This window comes from Procambarus clarkii, chromosome 5 (assembly GCF_040958095.1).
Source record: "Procambarus clarkii isolate CNS0578487 chromosome 5, FALCON_Pclarkii_2.0, whole genome shotgun sequence".
In the NCBI taxonomy this organism is placed as follows: domain Eukaryota; kingdom Metazoa; phylum Arthropoda; class Malacostraca; order Decapoda; family Cambaridae; genus Procambarus; species Procambarus clarkii.
This window is the reverse complement of record NC_091154.1, coordinates 20,211,031-20,234,715: the sequence shown is the minus strand read 5'-3', so window position 1 is coordinate 20,234,715 and position 23,685 is coordinate 20,211,031. Positions and strand designations below refer to the sequence as shown.

Genomic DNA, 23,685 nt, shown 5'->3' with positions numbered 1-23,685 from the left:
GTGGACCACTCTGGCTGGTGTTTGGTTAACCCTTAAATGGCGCATGGCTATATACCATTTGACACCCATAGGTGCATACAAAAAAAAAAAAAAAACTTTTTTCTTCCTAATCTGTTAATTTGTGTTCACTGATCATGGGAAAAATAATAAAAAAATCGTAAGTGGCATATATTGCCCGCTATAGGGTGGGGAAGTCTGGCAAAAACAGGCGCTGACTCAGCGTGCATCCCAGACGGTCTGTTGCTCACCAGCTGTCAGGCCGGAGTTACCACAAAGATATAATTACCTAATTATTTCATTGTCTCTGATTGATCTTTCGTAGTTTTTTTGCTGTAATATTATTCAATAGTGTGTAGTGTGATATATTTATATAATAAAATGAGTGAATCATTGCTGTACTCAAAAATATGGCGTGCATATTGTTGATTCAATTATGTTCATCAAACAGTGAACAAATACTTTGCGTGTTATTACACTATATACACAGGTTATATATAAGTATCTGCATGTTTTGTTCATCATAACGAACCACTAAGTTGGCATGCTGAGTGCCAGTGCCAGTGGCAGCCCGCCACTGGCTGCTACTTCCTCCCTCCCTCAAGTCACCTGACTCACCCACATTCTCCTCCCACAATACTGTTTTTGCTTTTATTCACTATATACAGACGCTATATATAAGTATCTACATTCGTGTTCACCATAACGAACCACTAAGTTGGTATGCTGAGTGGCAGTGGCAGCCCGCCACTGGCTGCCACTCCCTCCCTCCCTCACCTCACCTGACTTGCCACCAATCTCCTCCCACCATACTGTTTTTGCTTTTATATACAGACGTTATATATAAGTATTTACATGTTTTGTTCACCATAACTGTACATCTAAGCTTGTATGGTGAGTAAAGGAACAAAGATGTAGCTACTCACACAGTCAGCTGATGGCTGCCACCCTCAAGGCCAGACGCACTAATATTTCTCCTCCAACAATACTGTTTGCGGTGTTATTACGCTATATACACACATTATATATAAATATCTACCTGTTTTATTCACCATACTTGTACAAGTAAACTGGTATGGTGCCCAAACCCCATAGTGGTCATCGGTAAACAACATGATAAGTCGTGCAGATGACGCCACCGCCCTCACCGAAATGGCGACTCCCAACCTACTCCTCTTGCTGTTTATACCCTCTATACACACATATAAGTATCTACATTTGTGTTCACCATAGTGAACCACCAAGCTGGTATGATGAGTGCAGTCAATAAAAGGTGGCCACACACAATCAGAAGACAATGCCACTACCCTCCCCTCCCACAGCATTACTCCTCCTTCCATGGAGCACAGTGCTAAATATCACCACAATCCTGCTATTATCAGAACCCTGGTCAGTTTTATCACAGTCAGGGGTCTTCTGTAATAATATCATCGCTACATAATAGCATGAACAAGTATATTATGGCATTTTTAGGCAATGCTGTGGTCACAAGCTGAACAGCAGTGCTGTGAGCTCATGCTGCGTGCGTTAGGCTTGGTAGCTCACTCAATACTGTACTGAGGCCCCTAACACCCGGGAATTTGGCCCATGACTTTTTTTTTAAATGGCATCTGTTTACAAGAGCCCTGATGAAGGTGTGGTGAACCCCGTGTATCCCCGTGCCGTTTAAATCTTGCGTAGTACTCCAAAGCATCATATGATGCGATGCACAATTTAAGGGTTAATATGCTCCACTTGTTGTGTGGACCAATCTGGCTGGTGTTTGGTTCATATGGTTCACTTGTTGTGTGGTCCATTTGTGTGATCGAACTTGTCATATGAGGGAATTATTAATTGTAATCTGTGATAGAATGGGAAAGTTTTCAATCAGTCTATGAGCTCTGTCTCGACATCGTAAGCAAATCCGAACATCCCCCGCTGCGGCAAACCATTGTTCGTCGAACTGGGTAAGTAGATCCGACCTGAAAAGTGTGCGAACTAGCCAGAGGTTCGTTGAGTCGGGGTACGTTGAATCGAGGTTGTACTGTACAATGGGACCTCAGTTGATGACTGCCCTAGAAGACAATTTTTTGGAACACGATGTCAAATTTGTCATAAAATTTGAATTGGAACACGACGGTTTATTTAGAACAAGACATCTGTTCATACGCGTATAGGTCGAACAAGCATGTGGTGCTAGGGTGCGGGGTGAGGCGCTCTCAGTTTGTTTACAAGTCTATGGCGCGTAGTGACGACCGCAGTCATGCTTTGAATTCTTTGTGAAGAATTTCATTGTCTGCTTTTTTGCTTTTTTAACATAAAAGTTCTTATTATATATCATGCCATGGATCCCAAGATAGATGGTGTGAGGACTGGATGGATGGTGAGGGGACTGGATGGATGGTGAAGGGGACTGGATGGATGGATGGTGGGGGGAACCGGATGGATGGTGGGGGAACTAGATGGAGGGGGAACTGGATCGATGGATGGATAGGGGGGATGGATGGATGGTGAAAGGGGACTGGATGGATGGATGGATGGACTGGATGGATGGATGGATGGGGGGAACTGGATGGATGGATGGGGGGAACTGGATGGATGGATGGGGGGGGACTGGATGGATGGATGGGGGGGGGACTGGATGGATGGAGAGACTGGATGGATGGTGGGACTGGATGGATGGTGGGACTGGATGGATGGAGAGACTGGATGGATGGTGGGACTGGATGGATGGTGGAGGAACTGGATGGATGGATGGTGAGCAGAACTGGATGGATGGATGGTGAGCAGAACTGGATGGATGAATGATGATCAGAACTGGATGGATGGATGGTGAGCAGAACTGGATGGATGGATGGTGAGCAGAACTGGATGGATGGATGGTGGGCGGAACTGGATGTATGGATGGGGAAAACAGGATGGATGGAGGTGGGGAACTGGATGGATGGATAGGGGAAGGATGGATAGATAGGGGGTGGATAGATTGATGGTGAAGGGGGGACTGGATTAATGGTGAAGGGGGGACTGCTCGGATGGTGGGGGGACTGGATGGATGGATGGTCAGTGGAGGGAACTGGATGGATAGATAGTGGGAACTGGATAGATGGATGGTGGGGGGAAATGGATGGATGGATAGTGGGGGGAAGGGACTGGATGGAGAAGGGGGACTGGATGGATGGTGGGGAGAACATCCATCCCACACACCACCCCCCCTCCCTTCTAACCCCCATCCCGCCACTGGACCCTCCCCGCCCCCCTCCCTCCAGACACATCTGGATCTTATTAATACAGAATGCTTCCTTGCTTCCAATTCACCATACTGTGGATTGGAGGCAGACTGCCTGATATTAAACTCTTGTTGTTTACTGACTGTGAAAGCCTGATTGACTGTAAATGCCTAACCGGTTGCTACCACAACTGTGAATGCTTGAAATGCATGACTGATTTGTGACTAAGTGACTGGTTCTGACTGCCTGCCACATAACAGAGGCTGTGAAATGTTTGAAAGGAAAATTTGGAACCAGTGATGCAGATATGATTAATATGCTTTAGGTGAGCAGGGAATGGTCTCGCCTCCCTCCTCCTCACCCTCCCTATACACCACCACCGCTCTCCCTCCTTACCATCTCCCATACGCCAACAAGAGTTATCAGTAAAGGTGAAGTGTATTTAAATGTTCACTTAGGGTATTTATGGTTTATATTTATACCCAATTGTTTTGTGTATGAAAAATATGAGTAGTATTCTGTATAAAATGTATTTTTAATTAATATTAATTTTGGGGGTGTGAAAAGGATTTAATTCAATTTACATTATTTCATATGGGAAAATTTGCTTTAGATAAAAAAAATTTGGATGACTACATGTCTCTGGGAATTTATTACAATCATGAACAAAGGTACCACTGTACATTATTAATAAATACAAATGTTGACTGGGGTAGAGGCTAGCTGCCTCTCCTCCCCTCTTTCCCTAATACAATGTACCACTGAAACCACAATTTATTATGAATTCTTCATTTTGACTATGTAATATGATAGAGCAATGTGTTACAAGTCACTGAAATGGTAACATTTTCTCAGGTAATTATGTGAAAAGCAGCAAAGCAGTGAGTGAGTGAAGCATTGAGACAGCAGCAGCTCCAGCCACGTGTTGCCAGTCAGCTGATCACTCGGGCCAGACCATCCTTGTTGTGGTGGATGAATCTCTTTACTCGCCACTGACACCACCAACTTCCATGACACCACTAAACCAACCTGCCTCTTCTGACAACTTCACCACTGACACCACCTGCCTCCCCTGACACTATCTGCCTTCATTTACACTCACTACTAACACCGCCTGCCTGTCCTGACAACTTCCACCCCTGATACCATTTGCCTCCCAGGACAGCAACTTCCACCACTGACACCACCTGCCTCCCCTGACAACTTCCACCACTGACACCACCTGCCTCCCCTGACAACTTCCACCACTGACACCACCTGCCTCCCCTGACAACTTCCACCACTGACACCACCTGCCTCCCCTGACAACTTCCACCACTGACACCACCTGCCTCCCCTGACAACTTCCACCCCTGACACCATCTGCCTTCCATGACAACAACTTCCATTACTGACATCATCTACCTTCCATGACTACTTACATCACCTGCCTCCCCCTGACAACAACTTCCAGCACTGACACCACCTGCATCCCTGACAACAGCTTCCAAAACTAACTCCACCTGCCTCCAATGAGAATAACTTCCATCACCTGCCCCCTGACACTAAACCCTAACTACTAACACAACTTGACCCCCCCTTGCCTCCAACCCTCACCAATGACACCACCTACCTCCCCTGACACCATTTTATCATCGTTTAACCATTTCTCCCTGGAAACATTGAGTAGAGCAAAATAAAACACTGTACAACTGTTTACACTGATGAATCATACAGTGGTACCTCGGATTACGAGCATCCCTGTTTATGAGTTTTTCGGATTACGAGCAGGATTTGCTCGGAAAATTTACATCGGAATACGAGGGTGTTGACACGCGTGCAGGCCGACCTAGTGTGTAGTGGCACAGCGATCGCCCCTCAGTTTACCAGTGCCTATCCCGCCTGAATTCTTCACCAGGATTTACGGTGTTTTGTTGGACTTTTGGCCATTTGACCATAAAAGTTGTTATTATATATCTCACCATGGGTCCCAAGAAAGCCAGTGGTAAGGATCAAGGCAAGAAATCGCAGGTGAGGATGACAATAGAGGAAAAACAAGAGATCATTCGTAAGCATGAAAATGGTGCATGTGTTGTTGAACTTTGTAGGCAGTACAGCAAATCCACGTCAACGATATGCACTATAATTGCCAAGAAAAAGGACATCATGAGTGCTAAAGTGGCAAAAGGCATAAGAACAATCACGAAACAAAGACCACAAATACTTGAGGATGTGGAAAAGTTGTTATTAATTTGGATACACAACAAGGAGTTAGCGGGTGATAGTGTTTCAGAGGCCATCATTTGTGAGAAAGTCAGGGTATTGCAAGAAGACCTTGTAAAGAAAACCCCTGGAACGAGTGCAGATACGATAGACTTTAAGGCAAGCAGGGGATGGTTTGAAAAATTTAGAAAAAGAAGTGGTATTCATAATGTTGTGAGGCATGGGGAGGCTGCCAGCTCAGACAAACCAGCGGCTGACAGATTTACTGAAGAATTTCAAGAGTTTGCAGAGGCTGAGGGATACCTACCACAACAAATGTTTAATTGTGATGAGACAGGACAGTTGTAGAAAAGATTGCCTAAGAGGACATACATTACCAAGGAGGAAAAATCATTGCCCGGACACGCCCATGAAAGATAAGTTTACGCTTGTGCTGTGTTCAAATAAGAGTGGCGATTTGAAAATTAAACCCTTGCTTGTGTATCATTCTGAAAATCCAAGGGTTTTCAAACAGTATAAAGTGCAGAAAAACCAAATGTGTGCGATGTGGAGGGCTAATAATAAGGCATGGGTGACTAGGATTTTGTTTTGCCATAGCAATAGCCTTGCCCTGCCATAGAAAAATATCTGCAGGAGAAACATTTGTCACTCAAGGCCCTGAGTGACAAGACCTCGACAATGCTCCTGCTCATCCCCCAGGCTTGGAAGATGAATTGTTGCACAGATACAGTAAATTTCTCACAGTAAAGTTCCTTCCTCCTAACACCACTCCTCTAATTTAGCCTATGGACCAGAAAATCATAGCGAATTTTAAGAAACTTTATGAAAGGGCACTTTTTCTGGAAATGTTTTGAAGTGACTGAAGCCACAAAACTCACCCTCAAAGAGTTCTGGAAACACCATTTTAACATTTGTAGTGCTTTAAAACTCGTTGACAAAGCCTGGCAAGAAGTGACTCAAAGAACCCTGATCTCTGGCTGGAGAAAATTGTGGCCTGAATGTGTGACAGAACTAGACTTTGAGGGGGTTTGAGCCTTTAAATGATGTGCCTATTGTTGAGGAAATTGTTACTCTGGGTCGGCAAATGGGATTGGAATTGGATGGTGCTGATGTGGAGGAGTTGGTGGAAGAACACAACAAAGAACTGACAACCGAAGAACTCCAAGCCCTTCAAAAGGAACAGCAAGAAGACACAGCTGAGGATGTTTCTCCAGTGGAGGAGGATGAGACAGCAGCGAATGTCCCTTCTGCAACCATTAAGAAGTGGTGTCAGATGTGGGAAGAAATGCAAACTTTTATTAAAACGACTCACCCAGAGAAAGCTGTAGAGGCCGTTGCATTAATCTTTTCAATGACAATGTGATGCCTCACTACAGAGACATCTTGCGAAGGGAAAAAAAATCATCAATGGACCGCTTTGTTGTGAGAAAATCGAGCATTGAGCCACAACCAGGACCTAGTGGTATGCAGGCAAAATGTGCCAGAGAATGCACTCCAGAGGTCCTCACTGCCTGATGTTATAATGGAAAGGGACTCCCCCTTCCAAACAGTAACACCTCACCTCCTTCCCCCCTCCTCACCATCTTCTATATGCCAACAGCAGTCATCAGCAAAGGTAAGTAATAACTTGGACATACTTTTGTAGTGTAGATTTTGATGAATTAGGTATAAAACTTAGTTTGAGGTGAGGTTTTTGGGTAGTCAGGAACGCATTAATTATTTTCCCGTTATTTCTTATGGGGAAATTAGCTTCGGTTTACAAGTTTTCGGATTACGAGCTGTCTCCAGGAATGGATTAAATTCTTAAACCGAGGTACCCCTGTAGTTGATAGTAGCCATCTCTGACACTCGGTCTCGGTGACCGCCTGAACGAACAATCCTAGTTTAATCAAACATTTGTGTGTTCCACTGAACATTTAGTAACAAATGCAATTTGTATGGACCATCCAGGAATTCATTAGAGCAGGGTTTGTTAGAGTAAGGATGCATTGTGTCATGTTCATAAAACAATAAAAGAATATTTTTGCTGTTTATACACATGTTATATATAGAAGTATCTACATGTTTGTTCACCATAACCATACAACTAAGCCGGTATGGAGTCCAAACAGCAAAGTGGCCACCATACACTGTATGACACAAGTCACACAGCAGTTAGCAGACAATGCCACCTCCATCACCAACATGCTTCTGTCAGCATACCGTTTTTGTTGTTATTACACTATATACACACATTATATATAAGTATCTACATGTTTTATTCACCATAACAAATCACTATGCTGGTATGGTGAGTCCAGACAATAACAGCGTCTGCCACACACAGTCAGTTAACGATGCAACCTCCCTAATCCCTCACCAACATTCCTCCTCCCACCATTGTGTGCACATTGCTAATTCTCACCACAATCCTGCTATTATCCGAATCCTAGACACTAAATCCTGTATATTAATAATTTTCCACAAGTTTATTTTTTAAAGGAATATGAGAAGCAGTTTCAAGATTGGACTAAACAATGGCAGTGTGCTGTGGCTAGCTGTGAACATCTTGAACAGCATTTTGTTCACCGATAATTGAACATTTTACAGTCTTTATCACAGTCAGGCTCTTCTGTAATACTATTATCACTAAATAATAGGAGCTGCCTTGTATGGGCCAATAGGCCTTCTGCAGATACCTTCATTCTTGTGTTTTTATAATAGTAGTTGTCAGAAATTCCAACACCAATTACCACTAACTATAATTATCTAAGTTAATCATGTAAAGAAAATTAGGTCATAGCATCTCTTAGAAAATGCAACTATTGCCACATCACCTGAATTTGTATTTATTCATAATACTTACATTAACAGTATTGCGGCCCGGGCGTGCGCTCCGCGCGTATGCACGAAGTAGGCCTGGCGGTGCAGGCGAGCATGCGGGCGAGTGCTCGGCGACACTAAATGTGTATATTCATTTCAGTTTTCTCACCTTAATTCTCGTGCTACGTTGCTCATTTTGGTATCATTGTGTTCACAATAGAATTCCTTACAGGTGTATATGCATATAAGGTCCAAAGGCCAAGCTTGACTCCCCCACAGCAAAGCCTAAAGTCGGGAAAAGTTACCCGTGAGCGCACAAAATCAGTAAAATGTGTATACTCGTTTAAGTTTTCTCACCTTAATTCTCGTGCTACGTTGTTCGTTTTGGTATCAATGTGTTCACAATTAAATTCCCTGCAGGTGTATATGCATATATTTTCCAAAAGCCCAGCGTGACTCCCTTAGCAAAGCCTAAAGTTACCCGTGAACGAGAACCAATTATCACACCTGCAACCTAATGTGTCAACCCATCCTCCGAATTGACAGTACGATTTAATACTAAGTGTAATAAGTACACTTTCTTACAGTAATAAGCAGTGCATAATTGCACTTACGGGGCTGTTACATTGACCCAACTCCCTCCCCCGCTTTAATTCTTCTCGTTTTCTGTTAAGTCACTCAGAATTTTAGGATGACGTTTTCAATTTCGATTTGCAATACACAAGTTTTAAATATCAGGAATTTCTTTTTCAGGTTTATTAAACAACATAGATTTTATGCAAAATTTTAAAATATCCTGAGTTAATTTACAATTTATTGATATATTTTAGTTTTGTTTTATTAGTTTTATAAAACTGTAATATCATTATAGCTATAAGTTAAGTATTAATTGTAATTAGGAAGCAATAAAATTATTATCTTCAAAAACTAAGATGGTTAGGTGAGGTTGTGGTTTTCTATTCAGTTTTTCAGGTAAACTCAAATATTCACAATATATTTGACAGTACGATTTAATACTAAGTGAAAATAAGTACAATTCCTAACTGCTATGAATAGTACATAATTGCACTTAATTGTCTTCTTACATTTACCACCCCATTTTTGGAGGATGGGCTGAATGTGTATACTCGTTCAGTTTGATAACATCAATTTTCGTGTTACGTCGCTCGTTTTGGTATCAAATTGTTTGCAATATAAAGGTGCATATTTTATAACTAGTCCCATAATAATAGAGCAATAACTGGAATTATAATTAATATTTTTATTTTGGACTCTCATCATTACAAAGTTATTTATATCTTTCCAGTGTTCTGACATAAAATTGAGTGTTACATCTTTAATTTTAGTATCAAATTGTTCGCAATGTAGAGGCGCACATTTTAATACTAGTCCCATAATAATAGCACAATAAATAGAATTTTAACAAATATTTAAAATTTTTGACCAAAAACGTATTTATAATCTTTCAAGTGTCCTGACATCAAGTTTTGTGTTACATCTTTCATGTTGATATCAAATTGTGCGCACTTTAAAGGCGCTCATTTTGAAGCTATACCGAAGTCGATTGGATAGAAAATGAATTTTATACAAATATTTTTTGTATTGGATGCGAGCAGTGTTCTAAGCTAGGACACGAGAAAAAAAGTGGACACGAGGGGTGTCCAAAGAGAGCGATAGTGTTAACACTTTCCCTATCTCGTGACACATAATGCGTCACCAATTTTTCTGCCGAGTCCTATCTTGTGACATCATTTGCGTCCAACAATAAAATATTTGTAAAAATTTACTTTTTATCCAATCGACTCTGGGATAGTTTCAAAATGAGCACCTTTAAATAGCGCACAATTTGATATCAAAATGAAAGATGTAACATGAAACCTGATGTCAGAACACTTGAAAGATTATAAAATGTTTATATAATATATTTTTGGGCAAAATTTTAAAATATTTGTTAAAATTCTATTTGTTGTGTTATTATTATGGGACTAGTTTTAAAATGCGCATCTTTTGATTGCAAACAATTTGATACCAAAATGAAAGATGTAACACGACAATTTAAGTCAGAACACTGGAAAGATATAAATAATTTTGTGATGATGAGCATCCAAATTTAAAATATTTGTTAAAATTCCAGTTACTGCTCTATTATTATAGGACTAGTTTTAAAATACGCACCTTTATATTGCGAACAATTTGATACCAAAATGAAAGACGTAAGACGAAAATTGATGTTATCAAACTCAACGAGTATACACATAAGGCCGCGGTGTGCAAATTGGTGCTCGTTCACGGGTAACTTTAGGCTTTGCTGTGGGGAGTCACGCTGGGCTTTTGGACATTATATGCATATACATCTGCAGGAAATTTAATTGCGAACACAATGATACCAAAACGAACGACGTAGTACGAGAATTAACGCGAGTATTAACTCGAGAGAATGAGAAAACTGAGACAAGTATACACGTTTTACTGATTTTGTGTACTCACGGGTAACTTTTGCCGACTTTAGGCTTTGCTGTGGGGAGTCACACCGGACTTTTGGATATTACAGTATATACATATACACATGTAGGGAATTCTATTGCGAACACAATGATACCAAAACGAACGACATAGTACGAGAATTAAGGGGAGAAAACTGAAACGAGTATACACATTTTGGTGTCGCTGCATGCTCGCCCGCACTGCCGGGAGCACGACGTCAAATCTGCGGTGCGTAGATTTGACGTCTTTGACAAAAGCGCACTTTCACATATGCGGTGCACCCGCGCTGCGTGCGAAAGTGTTAAATAATCTTTAAACTACCAGTCTGGGAATCAAATTAAATAAAAATTTTACCCATGACTGGACATAATTAAATCATGAATAAAATCAAAGTCTCCTTCCCGTTGTCGATAGGAGACAGACATAGTATTGTTTCCAGAGAACGCATTCCCTGGAGCGGGAAGGGAGGAGACGCCATTATCAATTAAGTCATGCCTGTGAGCATGCTCGCAAACCTCCACGAATATTTCTCTCTAGTCAAAGTGTTGTGGGATGCCAAATCTCCTATCATCAGCACGTCTTCGCTAGCCTGTGTAGTGCTCACAATACCCTTTTCCTGATATTTTTCATATTGAATGCAGTTTACTACTCTGTAAATCTTAGGTGAATTCCAAGGGGAAGGAGAAATTTCAACACATTCCCTGGTGCAACACAAGGCATATCACATCATTAGAGCCTGACCCATGAGTTACAGCTTACGTGAGGTATTGCTTATTGCCAGGCCACATTCAATATAACAGCTAAGCTATACCTTGTATTATAATAAATAATAGACATAGTAAATTAACTCTTTCGTTCTGGAGGGACGTATACGATGTCCGCAATTAACTCAGCGGATGTTCGGGAGGGACATCTACGATGTCTGATTTTAATAGATTTGTTAAAATTATAGTTTTTATCTGATCATTTTGGGAGGTTTTTTAAAGTTGGGGCCAATGTCTTCCAATTTTCTGTTAGGGTACATGTGGCATCAAAATTTGCCAAAAATACAGGGCTGTGAAAATAACTCAACAAAAATACAGGCTATAGTTGGCAATTTTCTGATTTTGAAGATGAAAGTGATGAAAGTGACAGTGATGTAGATAGGGAGTTTGTTGAAACTGAAATAGCAGGTGAAGATGAACTTGAAAGTGAGGAGAGTGCTGATTTTGAGCCCCCTACCACCACAGGCACACGTGGACACACCCCATGTAGGAAACGCAAACGTTCTGGCGAAGCCTGGTCAACTGATAACACTCCACCATTTGTAGACAGTTTTACTGGAACATCAGGCTTGACTGTACCAGTATCAATCACTCCTCTGGGAAATTTACAGTTATTTATTACACCCGGACCATCAGATGTGAGGCGGACACTATTCCCATCTTCACCTCGACATGACAATTCATCATCTGACTCAGAAGATGAGAGTCAGATTATTCCTTCTGGTGCTACTGCTAGGAGAAGCCCTCGTATTGGTTGATAAACAAGAATGTCTGATCAGCAAATTGAACCATTCCCTATTTCGCATCCAGAAAAGGCTAAAGTGCCGTGTTTGCTTCAGAAATGGTAACAGGAAGGATACCAAATATAAGTGCAAGTTGTGTGCTGCACCATGTTCGGGCTTGTACCACCGCAAAAAGAAATACTGGGTGGGTAATGCTTACCCACCATCCATTCCACCTATAAAATATCGGTTGAGCAACTTCAGGAAACAATTTCCTAGAGCAGGTGGAGTGGTTCAGCCTAATGCTTAACTTATGGTCTACAAACATCACTGGGTAGTAAGTACAGCCTTTTTTTCTCTGTAGAGCATTCTATTGCAAACAAATTGATACCAAAATGAACGGCCTAACAAGAAAATTAACATTATCAAACAAACATTTGTGTTTTAGTTTGCTTGTACCCCTGCACACAAATACAGTGGTACCTCGGAATGCGATTGTCCCTGTATGCGAGGTTTTCGGAAGGCGAGGTGTATTTACTCCAAAAATTTGTCTCGGAAGGCGATGGTTACTTCGGGAGGCGAGTTTGTTGATACGCGTACAGCCGACCTAGCGCGTGGTGGTTCGGCGATCGTCGCCCCTCCGCCCCTCAGTTTATTATTGTCTCGCGCTCAGTGACTACCCCCACATCAATTCTTCTCGCGGATTTTCAGTGTTTTGTTGGATTTTTGGTGATTTGTCTATACAATTTGTTATTATATATCTCACCATGGGTCCCAAGAAAGCCAGTGGTAAGGATATAGGCCAGATAGCTCATGTGAGGATGACAATAGAGGAGAAACAAGAGATCATTCGGAAGCATGAGAACGGTACACGTGTTGTTGAACTTTGTAGGCAGTACAACAAAGCCACATCAACAATATGCACTATACTTAAGAAGAAAAATAAGATTATGGGTGCTAAAGTGGCAAAAGGAGTAAGAACATTAACGGCACAAAGACCACAAATACTTGAAGAAGTGGAAAAGTTGTTATTAATTTGGATACACGACAAGGAGTTAAGGGGTGATAGTGTTTCGGAGGACATTATTTGTGAGAAAGCCAGGGTGTTGCACGAAGACCTTCTAAAGAATACCCCTGCAACGAGTGATGCAGATAAGAAAGAGTTTAAGGCAAGCAGGGGCTGGTTTGAAAAATTTAGAAAGAGAAGTGGTATCCATAGTGTTACAAGGCATGGGGTTATGTGATGTGATTATGGAAGGGGACTCCCCTTCCAAACAGTAACTCCTCTCCTCCTCCCCCCTCCTCACCATCTTCCATACGCCTACAGCACTCGACAGCAAGGTAAGTAATAACTGGAACACAGTTTTGTAGGTTTATTTAGATGGATTAGGTAAATTAGGTATAAAAATTTAGTTTGATGTGGGGTTTTTGGGGTAGTCAGGAACGGATTAATTCATTTCCCTTTATTTCTTATGGGGAAATTAACTTCGGAATGCGAGTTTTCGGAAGGCGAGGCGTCTCCAGGAACGGATTAAACTCTTATTCTGAGGTATGCCTGTATACATTTGTGTGCAGGGGTAGTGGGTGTGCAAATGCATGCTCGCTCACAGCTAACCCTTGGCTAACTTTCACTTTTGCTGTGGGGGGGGGAGGGACCATTTTGGACTTTATATGAATATACCCCCTGTAGGGAATTGGGAACAAATTGATACTGTATTGAATGACGTAGGATGAGAATTGGGGTGAGAATCCCACAAAGAGTAGACACATTTTGGTGGTGTTGCGTGTTCACTGGGTAACCCTTGGCCGATTTGTGAGTTTGGTGCAGATGGCACGCCAGACTTTTGGACTTCATATGTATACACTGTATATCCCTGTGGAGGAAATCTACTGTGAACAAAAAGATACTAAATTAACGCCATAAGATATCATACATATCTTCATACACTCCACACATACAGTCTACACACAGTATGATAAAAATCATACAGTCCACTTTAGAATCATACAGTCCACTATCGAGAGAAAGAAATTAATAACAAATTAAATAATAAATAATTAAAAAATTAATTAATACTTGTAATTAAAATACAGTACTTTACTAAAATCCCACGAGACAGTTTTCCCACATCAGTTACATACATATTTTGACATTTTTAAGTGATTCTGTAGTCACAAGCTGAACAGCAGTGCTGTTAGCTCATGCTGCATGCACCAGCCTTGGTTGCATACTCGGTACCGAGGCCTTCCCAACCAGGAATGGTACCCAAGATTTTTTTTCTTTAACCACCGTGCTGCACGGAGTTTATTGTAATTACCTAAGTGTAGTTACAGGATGAGAGCTACGCTCATGGTGTCCCGTCTTCCCAGCACTCTTTGTCATACAACACTTTGAAACTACTGACGGTCTTGGCCTCCACCACCTTCTCACCTAACTTGTTCCAACCGTCTACCACTCTGTTTGCGAAAGTGAATTTTCTTATATTTCTTCGGCATCTGTGTTTAGCTAGTTTAAATCTATGACCTCTTGTTCTTAAAGTTCCAGGTCTCAGGAAATCTTCCCTATCGATTTTATCAATTCCTATTACTATTTTGTATGTAGTGATCATATCACCTCTTTTTCTTCTGTCTTCTAGTTTTGGCATATTTAATGCCTCTAACCTCTCCTCGTAGCTCTTGCCCTTCAGTTCTGGGAGCCACTTAGTAGCATGTCTTTACACCTTTTCCAGTTTGTTGATATGCTTCTTAGGAAATGGGCACCACACAACCGCTGCATATTCTAGCTTTGGCCAAACAAAAGTCGTGAACAATTTCTTTAGTATATTGCCATCCATGTATGTAGATACCTGGTTGATACCTGGTTGATGGGGTTCTGGGAGTTCTTCTACTCCCCAAGCCCGGCCTGAGGCCAGGCTTGACTTGTGAGAGTTTGGTCCACTAGGCTGTTGCTTGGAGCGGCCCGCAGGCCCACATACCCACCACAGCCCGGTTGGTCCGGCACTCCTTGGAGGAATAAATCTAATTTCCTCTTGAAGATGTCCACGGTTGTTCCGGCAATATTTCTTATGCTTGCTGGGAGGACGTTGAACAACCGCGGACCTCTGATGTTTATAGTGTTCTCTGATTGTGCCTATGGCACCTCTGCTCTTCACTGGTTCTATTCTGCATTTTCTTCCATATCGTTCACTCCAGTACGTTGTTATTTTACTGTGTAGATTTGGTACTTGGCCCTCCAGTATCTTCCAGGTGTATATTATTTGATATCTCTCTCATCTTCTTTCTAGTGAGTACATTTGGAGGGCTTTGAGACGATCCCAATAATTTAGGTGCTTTATTGCGTCTATGCGTTTTCTATTTCAGCAATCTCTCCTGCTCTGAAGGGGGAAGTGAGTACTGAGCAGTACTCAAGACAGGACAATACAAGTGACTTGAAGAGTACAACCATTGTGATGGGTTTCCTGGATTTGGAAGTTCTCGTAATCCATCCTATCATTTTTCTGGCTGTCGCAATATTTGCTTGGTTATGCTCCTTAAACGTTAGGTCGTCAGACATTATTATTCCCAAATCCTTTACATGCTGTTTTCCTACTATGGGTACATTTGATTGTGTTTTGTACTCTGTATTATGTTTAAGGTCCTCATTTTTACCGTACCTGAGTACCTGGAATTTATCACTGTTAAACATCATGTTATTTTCTGATGCCCAGTCGAAAACTTTATTAATATCAGCTTGGAAGTTTTTCAATGTCTTCAGCTGAGGAAATTTTCATACTGATTTTTGTGTCATCTGCAAAGGATGATACGAAGCTGTGACTCGTATTTTTGTCTATATCTGATATGAGAATAAGGAAAAGCAGCGGTACAAGGACTGTACCCTGAGGTACAGAGCTTTTAACTGCACTTGAACTAGATTTTATATGGTTGACCGTTACTCGCTGAGTCCTGTTTGACAGAAAACTGAGTATCCAGCGTCCTACTTTACCGGTTATTCCCATTGACTTCATTTTGTGTGCTATCACGCCATGGTCACATTTATCGAAAGCCTTTGCGAAGTCCGTGTATATCACATCAACATTCTGTTTTTCTTCTAATGCCTCAGTGACTTTGTCGTAGTGCTCAAGTAGCTGTTAGAGGCACGATCTTCCCGCTCGAAATCCATGTTGGCCTGGGTTGTGAAGGTCATTGGTCTCCATGAAATTGGTGACCTGACTCCTAATCACTCTCTCAAATACTTTTATGATGTGCGATGTTAGTGCAACTGGTCTATAATTCTTTGCCAATGCTTTGCTCCCTCCCTTGTGTAGAGGGGCTATGTCTGCTACTTTAAGTGCATCTGGTATCTCCCCCGTGTCCAAGCTCTTCCTCCACACTATACTGAATGCCTGTGCTACCGGCACTTTGCATTTCTTTATAAATATTGAATTCCATGAGTCTGGACCTGGGGCCGAGTGCATGGGCATGTTTTCAATTTCTCTCAAAATTTAGTGCGCTCGTGTTGATATCAGTTATATTTACAGGGGTTTGAATATCCCGCATAAAGAAATTGTCTGGATCTTCCACTTTCATGTTGTTTATTGGAGTGCTAAACATGTCCTCATACTGCTTTTTTAGGATTTCACTAATTTCTTTGTCATCCTCCATGTATGAACCTTCACTTGTACGAATAGGTCCAATACTGGCAGTGGTTTTTGCTTTTGATTTCACATATGTGAAGAAATATTTTGGATTTTTCTTTATTTCCTGAATTGCTTTCTGTTCTAACTGCCTTTCTTCAGTTTCATATGAGTGTTTCAATTTCCGCTCGATTTCTTCAATCTCCCTATTTAAATTATTCCTTCTTTGACGGGAAATTCGTGTCTGCATAAGCAGTTCCGTTATTTTTTTCCTGCGTTTATAGTGTCATCTGCGTTCTCTTTCTACGTTGGATCTCTTTCTGGCTTTCCTCAAAGGAACATGTTTCAGACAGACTTGATCCGCTCCGGTCAGTTTTTTTATTCCTTCTGTAGGACTTGTACTACTTAGAACAGTTTCCCATGGAATGTTTGTAAGTTCCCTGTTTATTATCTCCTAGTCTATCCTTTTATTATTAAAATTGAATTTACTGAACAGCCCCTCTCGCTTTATCAACGTTTTAGGTCTATTCTGAGTATTGATGGTCGTTTGCACTTCAATGAGCTTGTGATCCGAGTATGTGGTATCTGATATCGTAATGTCTCTGATAATGTCTTCATTGTTCGTAAAGACCAGATCTAGAATATTTTCATTTCTCGTTGGCTCCAATATCTGCTGATTGAGTGAAAATTTGTCACAGAATTTAAGTAGTTCTCTACTCTATGGTTGGTTAGGTCCTGATAGATTTTCTGGTATAACATTATTGTTTGCTATTTTCCATCTGAGACTAGGCAAGTTGAAGTCACCTAGGAAGATAATATCAGGTATCGGGTTCTCCAAATTATCAAGGCTATTCTCTATTTTGTTTATCTGTTCTGTGAATTCCTCAGCCGTTGATAATCACTAAATTTATTTTCTCTATTTTTAATCCCAGTACCTCTACCACCTCATTTGTAACGTTTAGGAGCTCTGAGCATACAAGGTCTTCCCTAATATACAGACCCACTCCTCCATGTGACCTAATTTTCCTATCACACCTGTATAGGTGCATGTCTTAAACTGCGCAACGCGCCTGCAGGCTCACGTCTGGTTTGCGCAACGCACCTCCGGGTATTTGTATTTTTCACGTTCCATTCAAAACTCCTGCAGCTACATGGGGTTCACATCAGCTTCCTCAGGGCTCTTGTAAACAGACGCCATCTTTAAAAAAAATCGTGGTCCACATTCCCGGGTGTGGGAGCCTCAGTAGTGTGTGAGCAACCAAGGCTGGCGCTCGCAGCATGAACGCACAGCACTGCTGTTCAGCGTGTCACCACAGCATCGCCAAATAATGTCAAAATATATATGTAACTTGTATTATTTAGCCATGATAGTGTTATAGAAGAGCCTGAGTGTGATAATGACTGGTACAATGTTCAAATATCAGTGATTCAATGCTGTTCACGATGTTCACAGCGCTAGCTAGCTACAGCACCACAGCATTATTTCGTCCATCTAGGAATCTTCAAATTGATTTCTTAGGTTCCTTTTCAAAATAAACGTGTGGTCTATTATTCATTTACAGGAATTAGTGACCAGGATTGTGATAATAGCAGGATTGTGGTTATAATTAGCATTGTGTGTAGTATTGTGGAAGGAGGAATTTTGGTGAGGGAGGGAGGGAGAGAATTCAGGTAGCCTCTTTGTGTGTACTCACCTAGTTCACCTAGTGTGTGTGTGGCCTCCTCCTCGACCTCCTTTGGAGGAGGAGGTCGAGGGAGGGGGAAGACGTACCGTGCGCGCTCCGTTAAAATCGTGACATTAATCGGGATTCTTAGGACTACTGCCATGGATTACTGATTACAGACATAACATAGTGCATAGTGACCCGCTGGAAAATTGAAAATAGTCATTAACAATAGAACTTTGTGTTAAATAGAGAATAAACGGGAGACACGTGTGAGCCAGTGAACGAGGCTTTGTGTACATGCGTGTATTAGGAAAAAAAAAATAGTGAACGGTGATTCGTGGAACAGTGATGTGGAACGGGTATCACAGCAACATATAAGTTGTAAGTGAAGGAAAATCGTGCATAGAATATTATAAATATAGAATACTAGAAATATAGAATAGTGGCAAGAGGCGGCATCAGTGGTTATAAATCGGGTAACTGGAAACTGGTGACATCAACCTGGGCCACAAGAGGTCACCTGTACCGACCGGGGAACCAGCTTCGCTACCCTACGCTAAGTACCTGCCATAAAGTTTGAACAAAATAACATACATAATATTACAAATATACGGTATACATATAATATTATAAATATTAAACATATAAATATATATACATATAATTTTATAAAGAGTTAAAAGGACTGACATCAACAAGTGATCCATACAGTGAATCTCAAATACAACACAATACACCAGACAATGGAGAGGTGTGGCGAGTGTTCGGGAGTACTGGGAAAACGAAATGCAGGCGTAACGTGCTGCATTTGTAACATAAGATTTCACCTGGGCTGTACAGAATTAGCTCCAGGATGCATAAAAAGGCAAGGAATTTACTGGGTTTGCAAAGATGACAGATTAATGTTAGAGAACATAACTAAACAGATGAAAAACATTCCCGAGTCACAGAGATTACCATTCACAGACAAGCTACCAGTGATATATGCGGACTGGGAAAAGTCAACATTGGATAACGACCAAAACTCAGGAACAGATAGTTTAGAGAACCGCAGCAGTAGTGTGGAGGAGGAGACTATTGTGGTACAAAATAACAGCAATACTGCAGAGCCAGATAATATAAACGATGAGAGTAACAGTGAGAGAGTGCATAGATGAAGGAATTGGGACGAAAAACGGAGATGGCTCCAATAAAGAGGTAGACAAGACAGTCACAGATATAAATACCTTGAAAACGCAAAACCGGAACACATTTGCAAATTCTACGCTAAAGGAATATGCAAATATGGAAAATTAGGAGCAAAATGCCATTTTCTGCATCCTCGAAAATGCAGGAACATGCTGGAGAGGGGTACATGCCATTTTGGAACAGGGTGTAGATACTTCCCCCCTAAATTATGTCAATTTTCAATTAGGGACAAAAAATGCTACAATCTTCAGTGTCCGAAATTCCATGTGAGAGTTACAGAGCGTTACAGACGGGAAGATCAATATGACACTACTGGAAATTTTTTAGAGGAAGGCAGAAACAGTAGTAAATATAAGAGAGAGGAACAGTCAGATGGAACCACTACAGGATTACAGAGGGGAACGGAGATACCCACAAGACTGGAATTCAAATTATCAACAAGCACACAGGTACTACTACACCAGACAACACCCGTCCTACTACCAAAACTGGACGAATCACTTCCAAAATGACACACCCTGGACGCAAACACAGTGGCCTCCTTACCAGAGCCTCAGATATTAACACCAAGTAAGGCTTCCAGCACTTCCACTAACACGATAACATCATATATATTTGCCAACATCCAGGGTATAAAAACACGCAAATCCAACAAAGTTCAATTTATAGATGGTCTCCTTCATGAGGCAAATGCAGTGTTTGCAGCCCTAACAGAAACCCACACAAAGGACTACCATGATGGTGAAATATGGATCTCAGAATACAATCTTTTCAGATGTGATAGGAAACACCGGCTTCAGGGTGGGGTCAGCCTCTACATCAAAGACACACTCATCTGTACTGAGCTGCTAAACACCTCAAATGATATGGTGGAAGTGCTGATAATCAAAATAGAGATTTTGAATGTAGTTATTGTCCTTGTATATAAGTCACCAGAGGCAAACCCTCAGCAGTTTAAAGACCAACTAATGAAAATAGAACACTGCTTGGAAAACCTCACAAATCCAGCTCCGAACATCATCCTGCTTGGGGACTTCAACCTACGGCACCTGAAATGGAAGCACCTGGCTAATACAGTAATATCAGAAAGAATACCAGGAAGTAGCCTAAATGAACAGGCACATGCAAATGACCTGCTACGGATGTGCGACAGGTTTGCCTTAAACCAGCAAAAAGTAGAACCAACTAGGAAGGAGAACACGCTGGACCTCATTTTCACTAATAATGATGAATTGATCAGGAACATAATGATTACAAATACCTGTTACTCAGATCACAACTTAATTGAAGTTATGACAACCATGGGGAGTAGACCTTCAAAACCAGTCCAGATTCCCGGTGGAGGAGATTTCAGCAAATTCAACTTCAATAATAAACAGATAAACTGGGAGCAAATAAACCAGGACTTCACAGAAATAAACTGGGAAGAACAGATAGAAAATGCAAACCTGAACCAGTGCCTGGAAAAAATAAGCTCAGTAGCACTAGAAATATGTTCAAACCGCATACCTCTAAGAAAAAAGAGGAAGAGATGCAGATTGGAACGGGAACGTCGTTCCCTATATAGGCGAAGAAAACGAATCGCAGAACAACTTGAGAGTCGCACCCTATCTCAAGAACGGCGAAGAAGGTTAGGTAGAGAAATAGAAACAATTGAACGGAAGCTACAAGAATCATACAAAACCCAGGAGAGGCAGAGAGCAAAAGGCCATCAGTGAAATAGAAAGAAATCCGAAATATTTTTTCTCCTATGCAAAATCAAGATCAAAAACCACATCTAGTATCGGGCCCCTGCGAAAGGGAGATGGAACTTTCACCGATGACAACAAAGAAATGAGCGAGCTACTGAGGACGCAGTACGACTCTGTTTTCAGCGAGCCATTAAACACACTAAAGATTGATAACCCAAATGAATTTTTCATGGATACGATACCAACATCAAATCATATATCAGACGTCACCCTATCCCCACTGGATTTTGAAGAAGCCATAAACAGTATGCCTATGCACTCTGCACCAGGCCCGGATTCTTGGAACTCCATATTCATAAAGAACTGTAAAAAACCACTATCGCAGGCCCTCCACATTCTGTGGAGACAAAGCCTAGATACTGGCGTTATTCCTGATATACTAAAAACAGCAGAGATAGCACCACTTCATAAAGGAGAAAATAAGGCAGAGGCAAAAACCAGCGTTGAATGTAATGAAACGCCATTTTCTGGGTGAGTCCCGTCGGCTCCCCGGAGCTATCCCAGGCTGATATGCTAATGTCAGACTTTGGCATCAGTCATGTGTATGGAGTTCTTAGGCCTACCGGGGACCACGGCCAGAACCGGGCCCCCTCAGAGAGGCAAGGGGAGCAATGGCCTATAGAAGCCCCCGTGTAGTTGGAAGCATTCTATGTCTGCCATCGACCGGAACAGGCACCCAGAAAGGTAAGCGCCCCAAAACAAACCCCTATTCTGGTTAAAATTGCTACCTAAAACCGAACTAGTGGATAGAACTCCCCAACCGAAAACAAGCAAACTAGTGTGACGTCACACACTGCCGCGCCGCTGTCTGCGCAGCTCCCCCCTCCCCGGGAGGGGGAGCCCCAGACCCCCCGCGCCGGCTACCCACACCTCAGTTCTTGAGGCTGGATGTCAAAAACGCGAAAAACCGCCGACCGGAGGGAGGGAGGGATGCCGGGGAGCCTCCGGGACTCACCCAGAAAATGGCGTTTCATTACATTCAACGCTGGTTTTCTGGGGGGAGCCCCGTCGGCTCCCCGGAGCTAACTACCCACAGACAGAAAACGAGGGACTTACCCGGGAGGCGGTCGTCGCTCACCCCTCAACTCGAAGCCGAGACAACTGGCTGCAACCGCCGACCCAAAGCAACACAGGCCCGACGAGGCCCAGGGACATTCACAAGGTAACGAGCAGCCAGGACCCTGTTCGACCGCCAAAATCCCCGCGCCCGAATATCAGACCAAGACATATTCCTAAAGACGGCAGCAAGAGCCGCGAACTTACGAACGTCATGGGCACGGGGATAGACCGCAGGCTGGCTGGACCTAATAACCCTGCGGACGACCTGAGAGACCCGAACCCGCGAACAGGGAAGAAGGGAAACCGGATCAACCCACAGCGCGTCCCCGGACACAGAAGCTGTGGCGCGCAAATAACGGCGAAGCGCCGCAACCGGACACAAAACATGATGCACCCCCGGCCTGACCAACCAAGCATCAACCACCCATGGACCCCTCCGGAACGCAGCAGTCTCATTCTTCGCCAGAAAAGAAGGAGACGGCTGCAAACGAACAAAACTATCACCACGACCAAAAGAGCAGAAACCCCTGCGCCGGAGGAGAGCATGAAGCTCCCCTACCCGACCCCCAGAGGCCAAAGCCAACATGAAAAGTGCCTTGGAAAAACAATCCTGGACCGAAGGGGCCACAACGAAACGAGGAGATGAAAGGAAAGCGAGCACTCTGTCCAAAGACCAGGACGGCTCAGGCGACGCATGAGCAGGCCGGAGGTGAAACAATGCACGAGACAGCTTGCGAAATGGCGCAGACGTAACATCGATACCGAAAGCAAGCTGAAGCGGCTCCGCCAGCGCCGCACGATACGAAGCGACAGTGTTAGGCATAAGATGACGGTCCTGAAACAACCACGAGAGGAAGGACAAGACCACCCGAAAAGACAAGGAGCTAACACGACGAAGACGCAAAAAGAAACGGAAGGACCGCCAGGAAACTTCATACTGCCGCCGAGAAGAAGCCCTCAGGTGGGACACCAACAAGGAGGCCACCTGATCACCATAGAGATGATGATAGACTCGAGTCAAAAAAACCATACGCGAAGACTCGAGGAGAAGATCGAACCAGCTACGTGACGTACCGGCCCGATCTGCTGAAAGAGGCGGAGCCGCGGGAAAACCCTCGGGTTCGGACACCGAGCAACCAGCGCCTGAAACCAAGGCTGGGCCGGCCACCAAGGGGCCAGAAGGACAACTCTCCCCCGGTAAGTCTCTAAGCGAGTCAGGACCTGGAGCAA

The 23,685-nt window shown here is 42.6% G+C and overlaps 2 protein-coding genes across 7 annotated transcripts in view; one reads left to right on the top strand and one right to left on the bottom strand.

Moving 5' to 3' along the window:
- Window positions 1-23,685, top strand: part of LOC123763843 (zinc finger protein 271) — a 463,457-nt gene that overhangs the window by 397,385 nt on the left and 42,387 nt on the right. The window lies entirely within an intron of this gene.
- LOC123763832 (uncharacterized) overlaps window positions 1-23,685 on the bottom strand; it is a 98,125-nt gene that overhangs the window by 60,161 nt on the left and 14,279 nt on the right. Inside the window, exon 1 of one of the 6 annotated variants that reach the window (XM_045751140.2) lies at window positions 8,251-8,574. The exons of 3 other annotated variants lie outside the window; for them this stretch is intronic. The gene's annotated coding sequence lies outside the window, so the exon portion shown is untranslated. Of the gene's footprint in view, window positions 1-8,250; window positions 8,575-10,721; window positions 14,052-18,181; window positions 18,659-23,685 lie in introns of those variants that run through there. 2 more of the 6 variants (XR_011231240.1, XR_011231242.1) reach the window with 2 other exon arrangements.